This window comes from Macaca mulatta, chromosome 15, assembly GCF_049350105.2.
Source record: "Macaca mulatta isolate MMU2019108-1 chromosome 15, T2T-MMU8v2.0, whole genome shotgun sequence".
NCBI lineage: Eukaryota > Metazoa > Chordata > Mammalia > Primates > Cercopithecidae > Macaca > Macaca mulatta.
Window position 1 is genome coordinate 86,883,270 of NC_133420.1, and position 20,018 is coordinate 86,903,287.

The 20,018-nt window shown below is 36.5% G+C and overlaps 1 non-coding gene across 1 annotated transcript; it reads left to right on the forward strand.

The window, feature by feature from the left end:
• Window positions 1–1,513: 1,513 nt before the first annotated feature.
• LOC114672941 (U2 spliceosomal RNA) lies at window positions 1,514–1,702 on the forward strand. Its single transcript, XR_003723464.1, has one exon. It is a non-coding gene; the product is annotated as a U2 spliceosomal RNA (small nuclear RNA).
• Window positions 1,703–20,018: the final 18,316 nt, after the last annotated feature.

A 20,018-nucleotide genomic window follows, 5' to 3' on the forward strand; every position in this document is an offset into this window, starting at 1 on the left:
TACTTCTTATATTCATTCTGGATATTTTCTTCAAACCTATCTTCCAGCTCATTATTCACTCTTCAGCTTAGTGTATTCTTTTGTTAAACACATTTATTTTATTGATTTATATACTTTTCAGTTCTCTGCCATATTTGCCTATCTTATCTTCTATCTTTTAGAACATGTTAAGCATTATCTACATAATTACATTTTCTGGACCTCTTCCAGGTCTATTTTTATTTTTTATTGTGTTTTGCTTTGTAAAAATAATGAGTTTTGTTTCCTTCCAAGTAAGGTGTAAAGTATAGTGAATACCATATATAAGAATTATAGAGATATTTCAAGGAGTAGAATTAATTTACATCCCTGTAAAGAGGATGTTTGTTTACTTTTATTGTATGTCAAGGGCAATAGCAATGTGTGATAACCTTAATCTGTTCAGAAAAGTTTAGATTATTTAGAGCAAGGCTGCAGTTTTTGAACATGCTAGTATATTTCTGATTCATTCTCACCAGTGTAAATTATCATTTTATGGTCTTAAGATAAAGTGTAAGGGGTTTAAAAGCTTCTTCTACTTGCCATTTTTCTGGACTCCATTTTTTTTGTTCCCTATTTCCTCTAGGCTGTCAAAGTATCTGTTTAACTTTTTTTATATATCAGCTTCCTCTTCTGGAATTACTAGATGCTTCTAGGGGGAAAGTAGCTAAATACCAGTACTACTCCTTTTTTTATTTATATGCTCCTTTACTGCCTTATTAGTTTCCTGTTTCTACCTAATGAGTTTAAAAAACAAAACAAAACAAAAATATTTCCTGAATTTCTAGCTTTTCTTAGCAGGGAGGTTGGTCCAAATTACTTAGGTCTCCATTTCTCTATATGAGTATCTGCAAGCATGACTTTACTACAAACTATTTTTTTCCTAAACCAAGGAATAAGTAAAAGCTATGTTTAACTTACAAACATTTAAAAAATAATTAAGTTAGGCCTTAATACACATAAACATGCATGAAATGGTTTATGATAAAGGGCTTAGAAAAATGTTTTTCTCTGAATTGTGCTTATATCATCAGCATCTGGATTATCATTTATTGTCTTCTATGTATTATAGTTGCTGAAGGCTGATGATATAGTCATGTCAGAATCATCACAATGTTTTATTAGCTATATCTGGCCAGACATGCTAATTATAATATAGGTGACATCTCACATTTGTTCAAAGATCACACTTAATATAATCTTGATTAGATATATGTATAGCTATGATTGTTCAATTCTGTGTAGCTAAGCATATTATGGTTGTATTGTTTAGGAGTCTTGACTTAATTATCTAAAAATCTCCAAAATTTTAGTGGCTTAATCAAATATAATTGTATACTTTTCTCATGTAATTGTCCTAACTTACGGTTCAGACTGGCTGACAATCTCTCCCTTTCCTGTAAGTAGTAACTTAAAGACCTTGGCTATTTATCTCTGAGAGTCCACCACCTCTTAGAACCTTGTCATTAGAGACTGCATCAAGCAAAAGAAAGAAATCACTTCTCAGCCTTTCGATTAAGATCAAGTATCGTATCTGTTCTTATCAGTTAAATATCTTATATGTTCCTGTTCTCAGGACAATATTAAATGGATTGTTTGAAATAGCAAATGGAACATAAGTTTGTTTTGTCTACTCCATACATTAACCTGGCACTGCAGTACTGCTAGGAAGAGACAGAAGAAAAAAGAGAGAGAGAAAGAGAGAAAGAATGAAAGAAAGAAAAAAAAGAAGGAAAAAAGACAGAAAGAAACAAGGAAGAAAGAAAGGAAAGAAAGAAAGAAAGAAAGAAAGAAAGAAAGAAAGAAAGAAAGAAAGAAAGAAAAGAGAGAAAGAAGGAGGGAAGGAAGGAAGGAAGGAAGGAAGGAAAGAGAAAGAAAAAGGAGAAAGAAAAAGTTTAGGCAAAGAAGCAAAAAGAAAAAAAATAATCCCTACCAGGCAGATGATATCACTACAATTGTAACTCAGATTCTTTATCTACAGGTAATGGAGGAAATGCTACATGCCCAGAGAAAAGAGGAAACAGGCATCAGTGAATATCTGATAGTTTCTGACCCAATGGTAAAAACACCTTCATTTGAAAATAGGCATACTGTTGTCTTCTGGGAAAAAAATGCTGCCTTTTTTTTCTTCCAACCAGAAAGAGAGTAAATAAAGAAGAAAATAATAGAGGTCAGATGCTATAGATATCTTTGTTTCTGTTAAATATAGAATTCTAGGTTGACCCTTTGCAATAACACATACATGCACATCTATACAATAACAAAACAATACTATTGTCCTATATAGTTTTTGTCTTCTATGCACTGTGTATTACACATTTTCACTGCTAATAATACAAACTGAAGTTCAATAACTGAATGTTTTGCTCTTCTGTTACTTAATTTCTAAGCTGCATGCATTGTGAAGGCAGTAAATGTAAATTAAAGAACAATATAGACAAATCTTGTAAACTCTTGAGAAACCAACATTGTTACAAGTTTTAAGATAATTCATTAAACAAACAATGTCAATTTTTAGACCACAATGGGATAAAATTAGAAATCAATACGGGAGAGATAAGAGAAAAAATTGAAAAATGCATGTATATTAAACAACACACTTCTACATAACACATGGGTCAAAGAAAAACTGTTAAGAGAAATTTGAAAATATTTTGAACTAAATGAAAATGAAAGTAAAATATATCAAAATTCGAGGGGGCGGAGCAAGATGGCCGAATAGGAACAGCTCCAGTCTCCAACTCCCAGCGCGAGCGACACAGAAGACCGGTGATTTCTGCATTTTCAACTGAGGTACTGGGTTCATCTCACTGGGGAGTGCCGGACGATTGGTGCTGGTCAGCTGCTGCAGCCCGACCAGCGAGAGCTGAAGCAGGGCAAGGCATTGCCTCACCTGGGAAGTGCAAGGGGGAAGGGAATCCCTTTTCCTAGCCAGGGGAACTGAGACACACAACACCTGGAAAATCGGGTAACTCCCACCCCAATACTGCGCTTTAAGCAAACAGGCACACCAGGAGATCATATCCCACACCTGGCCGGGAGGGTCCCACACCCACGGAGCCTCCCTCATTGCTAGCACAGCAGTCTGTGATCTACCGGCAAGGCAGCAGCGAGGCTGGGGGAGGGGCACCCGCCATTGCTGAGGCTTAAGTAGGTAAACAAAGCTGCTGGGAAGCTCGAACTGGGTGGAGCTCACAGCAGCTCAAGGAAACCTGCCTGTCTCTGTAGACTCCACCTCTGGGGACAGGGCACAGTAAACAATAACAAACGCAGCAGAAACCTCTGCAGACGCAAACGACTCTGTCTGACAGCTTTGAAGAGAGCAGTGGATCTCCCAACACGGAGGTTGAGATCTGAGAAGGGACAGACTCCCTGCTCAAGTGGGTCCCTGACCCCTGAGTAGCCTAACTGGGAGACATCCCCCACTAGGGGCAGTCTGACACCCCACACCTCACAGGGTGGAGTACACCCCTGAGAGGAAGCTTCCAAAGCAAGAATCAGACAGGTACACTCGCTGTTCAGAAATATTCTATCTTCTGCAGCCTCTGCTGCTGATACCCAGGCAAACAGGGTCTGGAGTGGACCTCAAGCAATCTCCAACAGACCTACAGCTGAGGGTCCTGACTGTTAGAAGGAAAACTATCAAACAGGAAGGACACCTACACCAAAACCCCATCAGTACATCACCATCATCAAAGACCAGAGGCAGATAAAACCACAAAGATGGGGAAAAAGCAGGGCAGAAAAGCTGGAAATTCAAAAACTAAGAGCGCATCTCCCCCGGCAAAGGAGCGCAGCTCATCGCCAGCAACGGATCAAAGCTGGACGGAGAATGACTTTGACGAGATGAGAGAAGAAGGCTTCAGTCCATCAAATTTCTCAGAGCTAAAGGAGGAATTACGTACCCAGCGCAAAGATACTAAAAATCTTGAAAAAAAAGTGGAAGAATTGATGGCTAGAGTAATTAATGCAGAGAAGGTCATAAATGAAATGAAAGAGATGAAAACCATGACACGAGAAATACGTGACAAATGCACAAGCTTCAGTAACCGACTCGATCAACTGGAAGAAAGAGTATCTGCCATTGAGGATCAAATGAATGAAATGAAGCGAGAAGAGAAACCAAAAGAAAAAAGAAGAAAAAGAAATGAACAAAGCCTGCAAGAAGTATGGGATTATGTAAAAAGACCAAATCTACGTCTGATTGGGGTGCCTGAAAGTGAGGGGGAAAATGGAACCAAGTTGGAAAACACTCTTCAGGATATCATCCAGGAGAACTTCCCCAACCTAGTAGGGCAGGCCAACATTCAAATCCAGGAAATACAGAGAACGCCACAAAGATACTCCTCGAGAAGAGCAACTCCAAGACACATAATTGCCAGATTCACCAAAGTTGAAATGAAGGAAAAAATCTTAAGGGCAGCCAGAGAGAAAGGTCGGGTTACCCACAAAGGGAAGCCCATCAGACTAACAGCAGATCTCTCGGCAGAAACTCTCCAAGCCAGAAGAGAGTGGGGGCCAATATTCAACATTCTTAAAGATAAGAATTTTAAACCCAGAATTTCATATCCAGCCAAACTAAGTTTCATAAGTGAAGGAGAAATAAAATCCTTTACAGATAAGCAAATGCTTAGAGATTTTGTCACCACTAGGCCTGCCTTACAAGAGACCCTGAAGGAAGCACTAAACATGGAAAGGAACAACCAGTACCAGCCATTGCAAAAACATGCCAAAATGTAAAGACCATCGAGGCTAGGAAGAAACTGCATCAACTGACGAGCAAAATAACCAGTTAATATCATAATGGCAGGATCAAGTTCACACATAACAATCTTAACCTTAAATGTAAATGGACTAAATGCTCCAATTAAAAGACACAGACTGGCAAACTGGATAAAGAGTCAAGACCCATCAGTCTGCTGTATTCAGGAGACCCATCTCACATGCAGAGACATACATAGGCTCAAAATAAAGGGATGGAGGAAGATTTACCAAGCAAATGGAGAACAAAAAAAAGTGGGGGTTGCAATACTAGTCTCTGATAAAACAGACTTTAAACCATCAAAGATCAAAAGAGACAAAGAAGGCCATTACATAATGGTAAAGGGATCAATTCAACAGGAAGAGCTAACTATCCTAAATATATATGCACCCAATACAGGAGCACCCAGATTCATCAAGCAAGTCCTTAGAGACTTACAAAGAGACTTAGACTCCCATACAATAATAATGGGAGACTTCAACACTCCACTGTCAACATTAGACAGATCAACAAGACAGAAAGTTAACAAGGATATCCAGGAATTGAACTCATCTCTGCAGCAAGCAGACCTAATAGAGATCTATAGAACTCTCCACCCCAAATCAACAGAATATACATTCTTCTCAGCACCACATCGTACTTCAAAATTGACCACGTAATTGGAAGTAAAGCACTCCTCAGCAAATGTACAAGAACAGAAATTATAACAAACTGTCTCTCAGACCACAGTGCAATCAAACTAGAACTCAGGACTAAGAAACTCAATCAAAACCGCTCAACTACATGGAAACTGAACAACCTGCTCCTGAATGACTACTCGGTACATAACGAAATGAAGGCAGAAATAAAGATGTTCTTTAAAACCAATGAGAACAAAGATACAACATACCAGAATCTCTGGGACACATTTAAAGCAGTGTGTAGAGGGAAATTTATAGCACTAAATGCCCACAAGAGAAAGCAGGAAAGATCTAAAATTAACGCTCTAACATCGCAATTAAAAGAACTAGAGAAGCAAGAGCAAACACATTCGAAAGCTAGCAGAAGGCAAGAAATAACTAAGATCAGAGAAGAACTGAAGGAGATAGAGACACAAAAAACTCTCCAAAAAATCAATGAATCCAGGAGTTGGTTTTTTGAAAAGATCAACAAAATTGACAGACCACTAGCAAGACTAATAAGAAAAGAGAGAAGAATCAAATCGACGCAATTAAAAATGATAAAGGTGATATCACCACCGACCCCACAGAAATACAAACTACCATCAGAGAATACTATAAACACCTCTACGCAAACAAACTGGAAAATCTAGAAGAAATGTATAATTTCCTGGACACTTACACTCTTCCAAGACTAAACCAGGAAGAAGTTGAATCCCTGAATAGACCAATAGCAGGCTCTGATATTGAGGCAATAATTAATAGCCTACCAACCAAAAAAAGTCCAGGACCAGATGGATTCACAGCTGAATTCTACCAGAGGTACAAGGAGGAGTTGGTACCATTCCTTCTGAAACTATTCCAATCAATAGCAAAAGAGGGAATCCTCCCTAACCCATTTTATGAGGCCAACATCATCCTGATACCAAAGCCTGGCAGAGACACAACAAAAAAAGAGAATTTTAGACCAATATCCCTGATGAACATCGATGCAAAAATCCTCAATAAAATACTGGCAAACCGGATTCAGCAACACATCAAAAAGCTTATCCAACATGATCAAGTGGGCTTCATCCCTGGGATGCAAGGCTGGTTCAACATTCGCAAATCAATAAACATAATCCAGCATATAAACAGAACCAAAGACAAAAACCACATGATTATCTCAATAGATGCAGAAAAGGGTTTTGACAAAATTCAACAGCCCTTCATGCTAAAAACGCTCAATAAATTCGGTATTGATGGAATGTACCTCAAAATAATAAGAGCTATTTATGACAAACCCACAGCCAATATCATACTGAATGGGCAAAAACTGGAAAAATTCCCTTTGAAAACTGGCACAAGAAAGGGATGCCCTCTCTCACCACTCCTATTCAACATAGTTTGGAAGTTCTGGCTAGGGCAATTAGGCAAGAGAAAGAAATCAAGGGTATTCAGTTAGGAAAAGAAGAACTCAAATTGTCCCTCTTTGCAGATGACATGATTGTATATTTAGAAAACCCCATTGTCTCAGCCCAAAATCTCCTTAAGCTGATAAGCAACTTCAGCAAAGTCTCAGGATACAAAATTAATGTGCAAAAATCACAAGCATTCGTATACACCAGTAACAGACAAACAGAGAGCCAAATCAGGAATGAACTTCCATTCACAATTGCTTCAAAGAGAATAAAATACCTAGGAATCCAACTGACAAGGGATGTCAAGGACCTCTTCAAGGAGAACTACAAACCACTGCTCAGTGAAATAAAAGAGGACACAAACAAATGGAAGAACATACCATGCTCATGGATAGGAAGAATCAATATCGTGAAAATGGCCATACTGCCCAAGGTAATTTATAGATTCAATGCCATCCCCATCAAGCTACCAATGAGTTTCTTCACAGAATTGGAAAAAACTGCTTTGAAGTTCATATGGAACCAAAAAAGAGCCCGCATCTCCAAGACAATCCTAAGTCAAAAGAACAAAGCTGGAGGCATCACGCTACCTGACTTCAAACTATACTACAAGGCTACAGTAACCAAAACAGCATGGTACTGGTACCAAAACAGAGATATAGACCAATGGAACAGAACAGAGTCCTCAGAAATAATACAACACATCTACAGCCATCTGATCTTTGACAAACCTGAGAGAAACAAGAAATGGGGAAAGGATTCCCTATTTAATAAATGGTGTTGGGAAAATTGGCTAGCCATAACTAGAAAGCTGAAACTGGATCCTTTCCTTACTCCTTATACGAAAATTAATTCAAGATGGATTAGAGACTTAAATGTTAGACCTAATACCATAAAAATCCTAGAGAAAAACCTAGGTAGTACCATTCAGGACATAGGCATGGGCAAAGACTTCATGTCTAAAACACCAAAAGCAACGGCAGCAAAAGCCAAAATTGACAAATGGGATCTCATTAAACTAAAGAGCTTCTGCACAGCAAAAGAAACTACCATCAGAGTGAACAGGCAACCTACAGAATGGGAGAAAATTTTTGCAATCTACTCATCTGACAAAGGGCTAATATCCAGAACCTACAAAGAACTCAAACAAATTTACAAGAAAAAAACAAACAACCCCATCAAAAAGTGGGCAAAGGATATGAACAGACAGTTCTCAAAAGAAGACATTCATACAGCCAACAGACACATGAAAAAGTGCTCATCATCACTGGTCATCAGAGAAATGCAAATCAAAACCACAATGAGATACCATCTCACACCAGTTAGAATGGCGATCATTAAAAAGTCAGGAAACAACAGGTGCTGGAGAGGATGTGGAGAAATAGGAACACTTTTACACTGTTGGTGGGATTGTAAACTAGTTCAACCATTATGGAAAACAGTATGGCGATTCCTCAAGGATCTAGAACTAGATGTACCATATGACCCAGCCATCCCATTACTGGGTATAGACCCAAAGGATTATAAATTATGCTGCTATAAAGACACATGCACACGTATGTTTATTGCAGCACTATTCACAATAGCAAAGACTTGGAATCAACCCAAATGTCCATCAGTGACAGATTGGATTAAGAAAATGTGGCACATATACACCATGGAATACTATGCAGCCGTCAAAAAGGATGAGTTTGTGTCCTTTGTAGGGACATGGATGCAGCTGGAAACCATCATTCTTAGCAAACTATCACAAGAACAGAAAACCAAACACCGCATGTTCTCACTCATAGGTGGGAACTGAACAATGAGATCACTTGGACTCAGGAAGGGGAACATCACACACTGGGGCCTATCATGGGGAGGGGGTAGGGGGAGGGATTGCATTGGGAGTTATACCTGATGTAAATGACGAGTTGATGGGTGCAGCACACCAACATGGCACAAGTATACATATGTAACAAACCTGCACGTTATGCACATGTACACTACAACTTAAAGTATAATAATAATAGGCCGGGCGCGGTGGCTCAAGCCTGTAATCCCAGCACTTTGGGAGGCCGAGATGGGCGGATCACTAGGTCAGGAGATCGAGACCATCCTGGCGAACACGGTGAAACCCCGTCTCTACTAAAAAATACAAAAAACTAGCCAGGCGAGGCGGCGGGCGCCTGTAGTCCCAGCTACTCGGGAGGCTGAGGCAGGAGAATGGCGTAAACCCGGGGGGCGGAGCTTGCAGTGAGCTGAGATCCGGCCACTGCACTCCAGCCCGGGCGACAGAGCCAGACTCCGTCTCAAAAAAAAAAAAAAAAAAAGTATAATAACAATAAATAAATTAAAAATATATATATATCAAAATTCGTGGACTATAATAAAATGATGCTTAGAAACTTCTTGATTTGAATATAAAATAGAAATAATAAAGTTCTAAAATCAATAATAGAAGGACTTCCCTTAGGAAACTAGCTAAATGATAGTAAATTAAATCTACAATGAGCAGAAGAAAAGAAATATTAAAGTAGAACTCAATAAAAGACAGACATTCAATAGAAAAAAATCAATAAAACCCCAAACTGCTTCTTTGAAAAAAATCAATAAAACTAATAACCCTTTTGCCACTTTAATAAGAAAAAAAGAGAGAAAGGAAACAAATTACATCTGAAATGAAAGAAGGCTTATTAGTACAGAATTCATGAACACTGAAAAATAATAAAGGTATACTATGAACAACTCTATGATCACAAATTTGAAAACCTAAATGAAATGGGCCAATTATTTGAAAGACACAATCTGCCAAAATTTAGACAAGAAGAAATTAACCATCTAAATAGACCTATAATGATTTTATAATGAGTAATTAATAATGTGTAAAAACAGAACGTATGAAGCCTAAATGGGTTTATTGGTGAATTCTAATATGGAATTTAGAAAAAAAAATTATACTAAATTCTTGCAATGCCTTTCAGATTATAGAATCAAAGTGAATGCTTCCTAATAAATTCTATGAGGCCAGCATTAATCTAATGCCCAAACCAGGCAAAAACAGTACAAAGAAATATGACTACCGACCAATATTTTTCATAAACATAGATACAAGAATTCTCTACACAACACGAAAAATTTAAGCCAAATAATATATAGAATGAATTATACATCACAACCAACTGAGATATATCCAGGAAGGCAAGGCTGCTTAAACATTCAAAAATCAATTAATAATCCATCACATCAACAGACTAAAGAAGAAAAAAAATCATATCAATAGATACAGAAAAAGTACTTGAAAAATTCAATATCTATTCATGATAAAACAAAAAACTTCTAAGTAACCTAGTAATGAAGAAGAAATTCTTCAATGTGTATTCACAACAAAAACTACAGTTAACATTATACTTAATGGTGAGGAATTTAAACTTTTCTCACTAAGAAAAGACCAAGGTAAGGATGACCTTTGCCACCACTAATTTTCAACATTATACTGCAAGTCCTATCCAATGCAGTAATACAGAAAAAGAAAGTAAAATATATAGAGATTGAGAAGGCAGAAATGAGAATATCTGCTCAAAGATGACATGATTATCTATATAAAAAATAAAAACAGTTGCGACAGAGAGACTCTGTCTCAAAAATAAATAAATAAAAATAAAAAATAAAAATAAAACAACCTGGAACTTATAAATGAATATAGCAAGGTTGTATGATACAAAGCTAATATACAAAAGCCAATTGCTTTTTTTAATATACTAACAATGAACAAGTAAAGTTTGAAATTAAAAACACAATACCATTGACATTAGCTCCTTCTAACATGAAAAACTTAGGTATAAATATAACCAAGTATGTGTAAGATCTATATGAGAAAAACTACAAAACTGATAAAAGAAATGAAAGATAAGTAAATGGAAAGGTATCCCATGTTCATGGATAAGAAGAAAAAATACTGTCAAAACGTCAGTTTTTTCCAACTTTATCTATAGATATAGTAGAATGCCAGTAAAAATCCCAGAAAATTATTTTGTGGATATTGATAAAGTGACTCTAAATTTTATATGAAGAGGCAAAAAATTCAGTAGAGCCAACAAAATATGAAGAAGAATTTGGAATACTGATATACTTGACTTCAAGATTTAATTTAAACCTACAGTAATCAAGACAATGTGATAGGCTAAAAGGTAGACAAATCGGTCATAAATAGAAAAGAGAACTCAGAAATAGTGCTACATAAATATAGTCAAATTATTAAAAAAGAGGTAATACAATGAGGGAAAGATAGTCATTTCAACATATGGTGCTGAAAGAACTGGACATAACATGCAGCAAAAATTAAATTAGACACAACTCTTACATCCGTCACAAAAATTAAAATGGATTATAGACCCAAATGTAAAATGTAAAACTATAGAACTCCTAAGAGATGACAGAGAAGAAAACTTAGATGACCTTGGACACGGTGATGACTTCTTAGATACAACACCAAAGGCAAAATACATTTAAAAATAATTAATAAGCTGGACTTCACTCAAATTAAAAACTTCTGCTCTGTAAAAGATAATCTCAAGAAAATGAGAAGATAAGTCATAGGTTGGGAGATAATATTTGAAAAAGACACAACTGTTAAAGGACTATTATCCAAAATATACAAAGAACTTTTAAAACTTAAGAAAATAAACATCTCATTTATGAAGTGGGTCATAAATTTATCCAGGCATGGTGGCAGGTGCCTGTGGTCCCAGCTACTCAGAAGGCTGAGGTGGGACGATCACTTGAGCCTGGGAGGTTGAGGCTAAAGTGAGCCATGATTGTGCCATGGCATTCCAGCCTGGGCAACAGAGAAAGACCCTTTCTTAAAAAGCAATGGCAGCAAAAGCCAAAATTGACAAATGGGATCTCATTAAACTAAAGAGCTTCTGCACAGCAAAAGAAACTACCATCAGAGTGAACAGGCAACCTACAGAATGGGAGAACATTTTTGCAATCTACTCATCTGACAAAGGGCTAATATCCAGAACCTACAAAGAACTCAAACAAATTTACAAGAAAAAAACAACCCCATCAAAAAGTGGGCAAAGGATATGAACAGACAGTTCTCAAAAGAAGACATTCATACAGCCAACAGACACATGAAAAAATGCTTATCATCACTGGCCATCAGAGAAATGCAAATCAAAACCACAATGAGATACCATCTCACACCAGTTAGAATGGCGATCATTAAAAAGTCAGGAAACAACAGGTGCTGGAGAGGATGTGGAGAAATAGGAACACTTTTACACTGTTGGTGGGATTGTAAACTAGTTCAACCATTATGGAAAACAGTATGGCGATTCCTCAAGGATCTAGAACTAGATGTACCATATGACCCAGCCATCCCATTACTGGGTATAGACCCAAAGGATTATAAATTATGCTGCTATAAAGACACATGCACACGTATGTTTATTGCAGCACTATTCACAATAGCAAAGACTTGGAATCAACCCAAATGTCCATCAGTGACAGATTGGATTAAGAAAATGTGGCACATATACACCATGGAATACTATGCAGCCATCAAAAAGGATGAGTTTGTGTCCTTTGTAGGGACATGGATGCAGCTGGAAACCATCATTCTTAGCAAACTATCACAAGAACAGAAAACCAAACACCGCATGTTCTCACTCATAGGTGGGAACTGAACAATGAGATCACTTGGACTCAGGAAGGGGAACATCACACACAGGGGCCTATCATGGGGAGGGGGAGGGGGGAGGGATTGCATTGGGAGTTATACCTGATGTAAATGACGAGTTGATGGGTGCAGCACAGCAACATGGCACAAGTATACATATGTAACAAACCTGCACGTTATGCACATGTACCCTACAACTTAAAGTATAATAATAATAAATAAAAAAAAAAAGAAATAATATTACAAGTACATATTTCTGACATTTAATGTATTTCAGAAGAAAGCATTCTAAATATAGTCACAAACATTTGATAGTTATACAGTGGGTAATTACCAAAATATTGAGTTGTATAGTTCACTGCTTTTATTTACTTTTCTGAGCTAGGTTACTAATTGACAGAGAAAGGTTTCAGTGTGTAGAGGGATACGATATATATATATATATATGTGTAGAGTACAATAGAATTTGATAATAAGAGAACTTCATTGAAAATACATTTTAAGTTCAAAAGTGTATATGGCTAAATGTGCACTTGTTTTGTGGAAATTCTCCAAGTTCCTGTATGTTTCATATATATTCTAAAGGAGTTTTTATGTAAGTACTTATTGATAGAATTATTTTTATTTTTCTATTGTTCACTGTGAATCCTGGTATTTAGAGAACTAGTAATACTTTTGGGTCTCAGAGATACTTCTGAATAAATTATAATGACTAAATTCTGGATGCTGTTTCTTATGCTTATATACACAAGAATCTTTTAACAGTTATTTCTTGGCATGCTTGTTCTAGCACAATACTGTTGCATTGTTTTAAAATACCTTTTGTTTCACATCTTACTCATTTTCTTGGTTGCACTATAAATATTTCAGCTCCCTTCCACCTCCCCCTAAATTTTATTCTTCAGCAATGGAATTGTTCAATAATTGCTTCGAGTGACAAGAAAAATTATTTTTTAGTATAAAGCTATTTTTCATTTGTAATAAACTAGCAGTTTAGAAACAAACATATCTCCCAATAAAATATCACTCGATTAGATAACTCAAGAAGATTAAATACTATGACATTAATTTTTCAATCATTAGATTGAAACATTGCTCCTTTTTATTTTAGTTTTCAGGATTTTGGTGATTAAAAGTCTGGCATCAACCTGACTCTTGTAAATTAATGTTTTTCTTTTTTCTCTATTTTCTTTCTCTTACTCTATAGAGGTTTATAACTTTTTATCCTGAGGCTTCTGAAATTTTACCAGGAAGTATCTCTACACTGATTTGTTTTTATTAATTCACTGTGGTATTCAAAAATTATAGATGTTCTTTAGATAATAGATATCACCTCCTCTGAGGAATGAGTCCTTGGGTAGTGGTGGAAATAAGGATTTTGATTTCTGCTTCTGTGATGGTGGTTATCAATATAATTTTAAATACTATAATTTTATATGTAGTTTTTTATTTGTTGGTTATAAACAAAGTCTATTTACCACTATGACTTGAAGAATTTATGTCACTGACACTTCCCTCTCTTCCATTCCTGTTCTTTTTATGGCCTTACATGATAATTCTTATCACTGTTTTTCACAAACTGCTAGTTTTACACTGTGTTCCAGGTTTCTATCTTTGAATATGAAGAGAGCAACATATCCACTCCAAACATTATTTCAACATTCCTTATTCCCCATATCTACCCACTGTACTATTTATTCTATATTGCAAGATTCATAGAATTTATACTCTGGTAAATATAATCAAATCTTCCAAGATATGTTTATAGGTTGATTTATATTTTCAAAGCCAACATTATGGTTATTAATTATTATTTGCTCCAAAAATGAAACAGTGAGTTTGGACTTGTATAGGTGCATAGGTAATCCTATGTCATTATATTCTGCTTCCCAAACGAGAAAGCCATCTAATAAAAATTTAAAAAGAAAGCATGAGGTAGAAGTCTTAAATAGCATTATTTAAAGTTAAGTTTATTAAACTGTCACCTTCTAACTAAGACAAACTTAAAACTTTTGAAAGGCAGACAACAACAGAATTATGACAGTAGCATCCCCAATATTCACCATAGGATAAAATTACCAGACATGAGCAGAAGCTGGGAATTTGACCATGCCCATCCTATGTGTTACTTTGGTTATACATTTATATTCTAGAAATACTATCAATTCTTCAATATTTTGTCATTGTATAATGAAAAAGTTATTCATGTTTCTTAAAAATAAGAAGCAAATAATAATAAAATGTATTTTATAATTACTTGCATATTTAACTTTATTGATAGTCTTCATTTTTTTGAAAATGAAACTAAAGATTAGGTTATTTCTTATAATTTAGTTTAACATGAAGAAAAACTTAAGATACATAAATAAAGTAAGGTTTTTTTGTTCATATTTTTGTCACTCCTAGACACAGTAGATAAGAAGATGATCCATAGTCACTGGGAGAACAAGGGTTTCCCAGCCTATTTCTGTGGGCATTTGGAGGAGCAATTGCTAAGTTAATGATGTGCCATCCCAAGAAACCTGTGGCTATTCAAAATCACAGTGTTCATCCCATCTGTAAACATTTTCTAGCAATATAATGAGATCCTAGATCAAAGTCAGTGTCCTCTCGTTTCAGGCTGCTTCAGAGGATTTCTTTCATGAAAAGACTGGCCACAATTGTAGCAATTTTTAAAGTGACTCAATTAAACACAAATAATACTCATATTTTCCAATTAAATTACTATAATTTAATTATATTCATAATTTAAGCATGATAACATTTGTGCTTAGTTTTTAACTACTGCATGATATTGGTTTCATTATGTTTTTTTAAGACATTGTACCCAAAGAACGAACTTTTATATTAATCAATCTAGTGTCCATAATTAGAAAATAATAAGTTAATATGAGCTTTGAGTATGATATTCTAATGAAAATGTAAAAAAAATTTTGAAAGATATTCATCTAATTTTTTGATTGTCCAACTTTTCCTATAAGTTGTAATTTTTCTATTTTTCAACAGTTGATATTTCTTTGTCATCTCATAATTCTGCCCTTTTTGTTTCAATTTGTTAGTAAATTTTTTGACACTATATGATTAGATTAGAATCAGTCCCTCAATCTGCGACTCTTCATCTTTAATCACAGAGTTTAACCCCATCAAAAACAAAAAACAAGTAGGAACAATTTTATCCAGCCTATTGAAATACAGAAAGCACCTCATATCTGAAGACCAGAGTGTTTCATTATGGAGGTTGCACCTTACACATTTATAGGGAGCCGTAGACAAGTTGTAGGTAGAATTCTTTAATCTTATCTTTGTAGTTAAGGGAATCTCAGTCAGTCAGCCAGCCAACAATGCCAACCTTTCATCGAGCTATTTCCCTGGGGGAACAAACGCTGTATGTAATTATGTTTGAGATAAAAAATGAGAATTTCGAGAATCTGTGCCTTGCTTTGTCATAGATACACAAAGAGGATCATGTGGGAGTCTGATCTAAGTCATATGGGTGTTCTTTTCAGTATATGTTTCCTGGAAAAGAAAAGAGTGGAGGGATTTCTTAACTATTGCTGCTCTCTTGGCGGAGAGGGCTCAGGTAAAATTAAACATTGTCGGTGTCCTCTGTTGTTCAAGATGAATGACTATCAGTTCAGAGGCAATCATTAATATTTTGAGTGGGATGAGTCACGGTTTAAGAAGCAGTCTGGCTGGATGCGGTGACTCACACCTATAATCCTAGCACTTTGGGAGGCTAAGGTGGGCAGATTGCTTGAGCTTGGGAGTTCAGGACCAGCCTGGGCAACACGAGGAAATCCCATTTCTACAATAAATTTTAAAAATTAGCCGGGCATTGTGGTGTGTGCCTTTAGTTTCAGGTACTTGAGGGGCTGAGGAGAAAGGATTGCTTGAGCCCAGAAAGTTGAAGCTGCGGTGAGCTGAGGTTAGGCCACTGCACTCTAGCCTGGGTCTCAAAGTGACTTTGTCCAAAGAAAAAAAAAAAAAAAGAGAGAGAGAGAGAAGAAGTCATCTTCTGAAGACTCTCTTATTGGTGTTGTGCCTGCAAAATAATCAGTTGAACTACCTATTGAAAGCTAGCCATAAAATTCAGTTGTTTTAGGATCTTTCAGACCAAGCATTTTAAAAGAGGGATGCATACAATTTAAAAAAGCAATATTAAGATAAACAGCTGTATTAAAGTAAAGAGCTAAGAGTTAAACCCTGAAGATATCCAGCTCAGCAGATTCCAAGAGGTCAGCGATAAACATATTTTTATTTCGTAGTACTGTTCATTGAGTTTCTTAAAGATAAGATGTTGCTGCTTTTCATGATATTATCCACAGTCTTGATTGAAACTTGTATAAGGACATTTATGATCTGAGGATTTTGCCACAATCTCTTAGTGTCCCAGCCAGTGACTCATTCAGGGAGAAATCTTGCCATTGTGTTGTCTGCTAGAATGATGAGTCCTTCACAGTATATATTGCTGGGGAAATAAATGGAAGAAAACCAAAATATTTTTCCCAGACATGTTGAGGGTTGTTAAGGTAAAGACACTGGAAAGTCAGCCTCAGCCTCTTTTTGCCTAATGCCAGGAAACAAATCCTTTCTTACTGGAGACAGAACTTGCGTATCAGCCCAGAGAAGGACCAGCCAGCATCAGAGCAATCTGGGAACAACTTTTAGTATCTTCTCACATTTTCCCACCTTTTAAAAGACTAGAACTGCTCTCTCCTTTGTCGTCACTATGTAGGATTTATGACTCCTTGTTAAAGTACTATTTCAGCAAAGGCCCTAAGCCACTGCCTTGAGAGAGAAATACTTTTGAACTGAGGCCTGTCCTATGTGATGAGTACAGTATATTTTATAAACTAAGACCACTTGTTTTCCTTTACTAATATTTCTTTTGTTTTCAGGACTGTGCCTCAAAAGAACCTAAGAAGGGAAAGAAGAAATTTTGCTTTCTCCTTTGTGAAATACAATAAAATCTCCTTTTAACCAAATTTCTTAAACAAATGGAGAAAACAAATCAGTGTTAATATTGAAAAAGCATTAAGACATACTGTGATACACATCACAGAAAATTTATTAAAGATATTATAAAAAACATAAATATCACCTTTTTATAAGCAACAAAGATGCAGTGTGTTACATATATGCTAATTCTCTTTATCCAAAAGAAACAAAGTTTTCTCTATCTTTACAAATAGTAGGAAATTATAACTTGGAGCCAGGCACCTAGCATAAAGACTTATGGATCTTTTAAAATATAGAAACACATCTGAAAACAATAGTGAACCTATTTAAAAATTTAAATTTTCTAAAGAAAATGCTATAGTTGGGGAGTTTCTTTTTCCTTTTGGCATGAGGAAAAAATTATATTTAACCCTATAATATCAAATCATTTGGCTGTAGTTTACAGTCTTCTTCAGATCCTGGGGGAAACGGCCTGCTATAAGGCAAAGTAAAGTCCTCATAAGGATCTAGGTATCAGATTTTAGATTTCAATGAAGTCAAGTTAAGAAAAGAGAAAACCAGGAAGTATTAGTTTGGAAAGTGACACAAGATATTAAAGAAAACTGAAAAACTTGAAAATTTGGTATGGGTTGAAAGACTGAATATACAAACAAATAATGGCCATGCCGTATATAATAATAGAACTATTGTTATGGGATCTTTGGGATGTTGCTTTTCTGTCCATAAACTTCTGTGGCTGGTGGCACCTTTACCCAAGTTGTTGTCCTGCATCCAGGAAGAATGAGGAAGAATGAGGTACACAGACAAGTGGAGCGTGAGCAAAATGAAGAGCTTTACTGAGTGTTACAACAGCTTAGGGGAGACCCACAGTGGGTAGCTTCTCTCTTTAGGCAGGTTGTCCCATCGAGTGTTCAGCGCTCAGCAGGCAGGAGGCCATGGAGAGTTAGAGGGTAGCTCCTCTCTGCAGTTGGTCATCTCTCCATTCTGTCCTACTCTGGCTGAGCCTGAGGCCTGAAGGTGGGACCTCTCTGGCCTGAAGGTGGGGCATCACTGGGGACCCACCCCTTCCACCCAGGAATCTGGATGCCTCCTACTGCCATTCATGGTTCCAGGCTTGGCTCGACTTTGCTTCAAAATTGGAGCAGGCGCCAACAGCCAGAAAAGGGCAGACAGTGGAAACAGGCACTTCTGAGCCTGCAAGGGCAGGGGTAGGAGCCTTCCCAGGCCCCAGATAGTGCAGGGATGCCTGAGCCTACAGTCATGGTTTGGGCAGCTGCAGCTGCATCCAGTGGGGCAGGGCTCCAGCCTGATCTGTGGATTGGGAGGACCAGGACTGCAGTTGTGGTTTGGGCAGCTGCAGTGCATCTGGGGAGCTCCTGCCCCAACTCAGAAGGGGTGGGGCTCCTACTTGTTCCCAGCTCCCACTGGCTATATGGAGCATGCATCCCAAGCTGCTCCCCACTGCAACTACTGGTGTAATGGCAGTGGCAGGCTGTCTGGAACGGCTGCAGCCATTGATATGACCCACAAGCTATGGCAAACAGGCTCTCTGCAGTAACCAGCCCAGAAAACCAGCCTACTATCGACAAATCAGATTTATGGAAATCAGACTAGAATCTCTAACAATCATTCCAGAAATCCAAACACTAACTTTCATAAAACCTGGCCCAAAGAAAGAGAAGGACTTGATTATTAATTTTAAGTTTGCCAAATTTTTTGTTCTTGCTTTTAATTTAGGACCAACCAGAGAAAGCAAATATATACTCCTCATTAATGATATAGGATGTCCCTCTAGTTAGCCCCCACTACATTTTCCCCATGTTAGCAGCCTACAATCAGGACATACCAAAAGCTTTTCTTTCTTTCCTTATAAAGCTTCCCTATTCATTTGCCTGCCTTTGAGTCTCTGGCAAATGCAAATGACAGTCTTTATCCTTTATTATAGTAAACTCTGATATAACAAGATCAAAATAAATAGGCTTTGTTCTCATTGTGGTGATCTTTGTTTATTTCCACAATGTTTACATTTTTGCAATACGACAGAATCTAGTTCAATATGTAGGTAGGTAACAAAACTTGACCTTCAGAGTGGGAGAGGAAGTTAATTAAATCTACCAAAATTAGTGGAAGAAAATAAACGATAAAAATTAGACCAGAAATAAACAAAATTGAGACTAAGAAATCAATGCAGACATCAACAAAATTTTTTTTTAAAACATAAACAAAATTGGCAATCCTGTAGCTAGATTAAGAAAAAAAAATAGACTTGAGTAAATAACACCAAAAATAAGAGACATTACAACTGATATTACAGAAATACAAAAGATCATTAGAGACTATTATGAACAACTATAAAACCTTGTGAAATTAAATAAATTCCTGAACATATACAACCTACTGAAATTGAATTAAGAAGAAACAGAAAGCAGACAAATTATGAGTAATAAGATTAAATCTGTAATGGAGTTATTTTTTTAATTAAAGGGAAATCAGCTTTCTTTGTAGTTAAGCTTTTTATTATTTATTTTCTTTGTAGGAACAATAAAATTAAACTA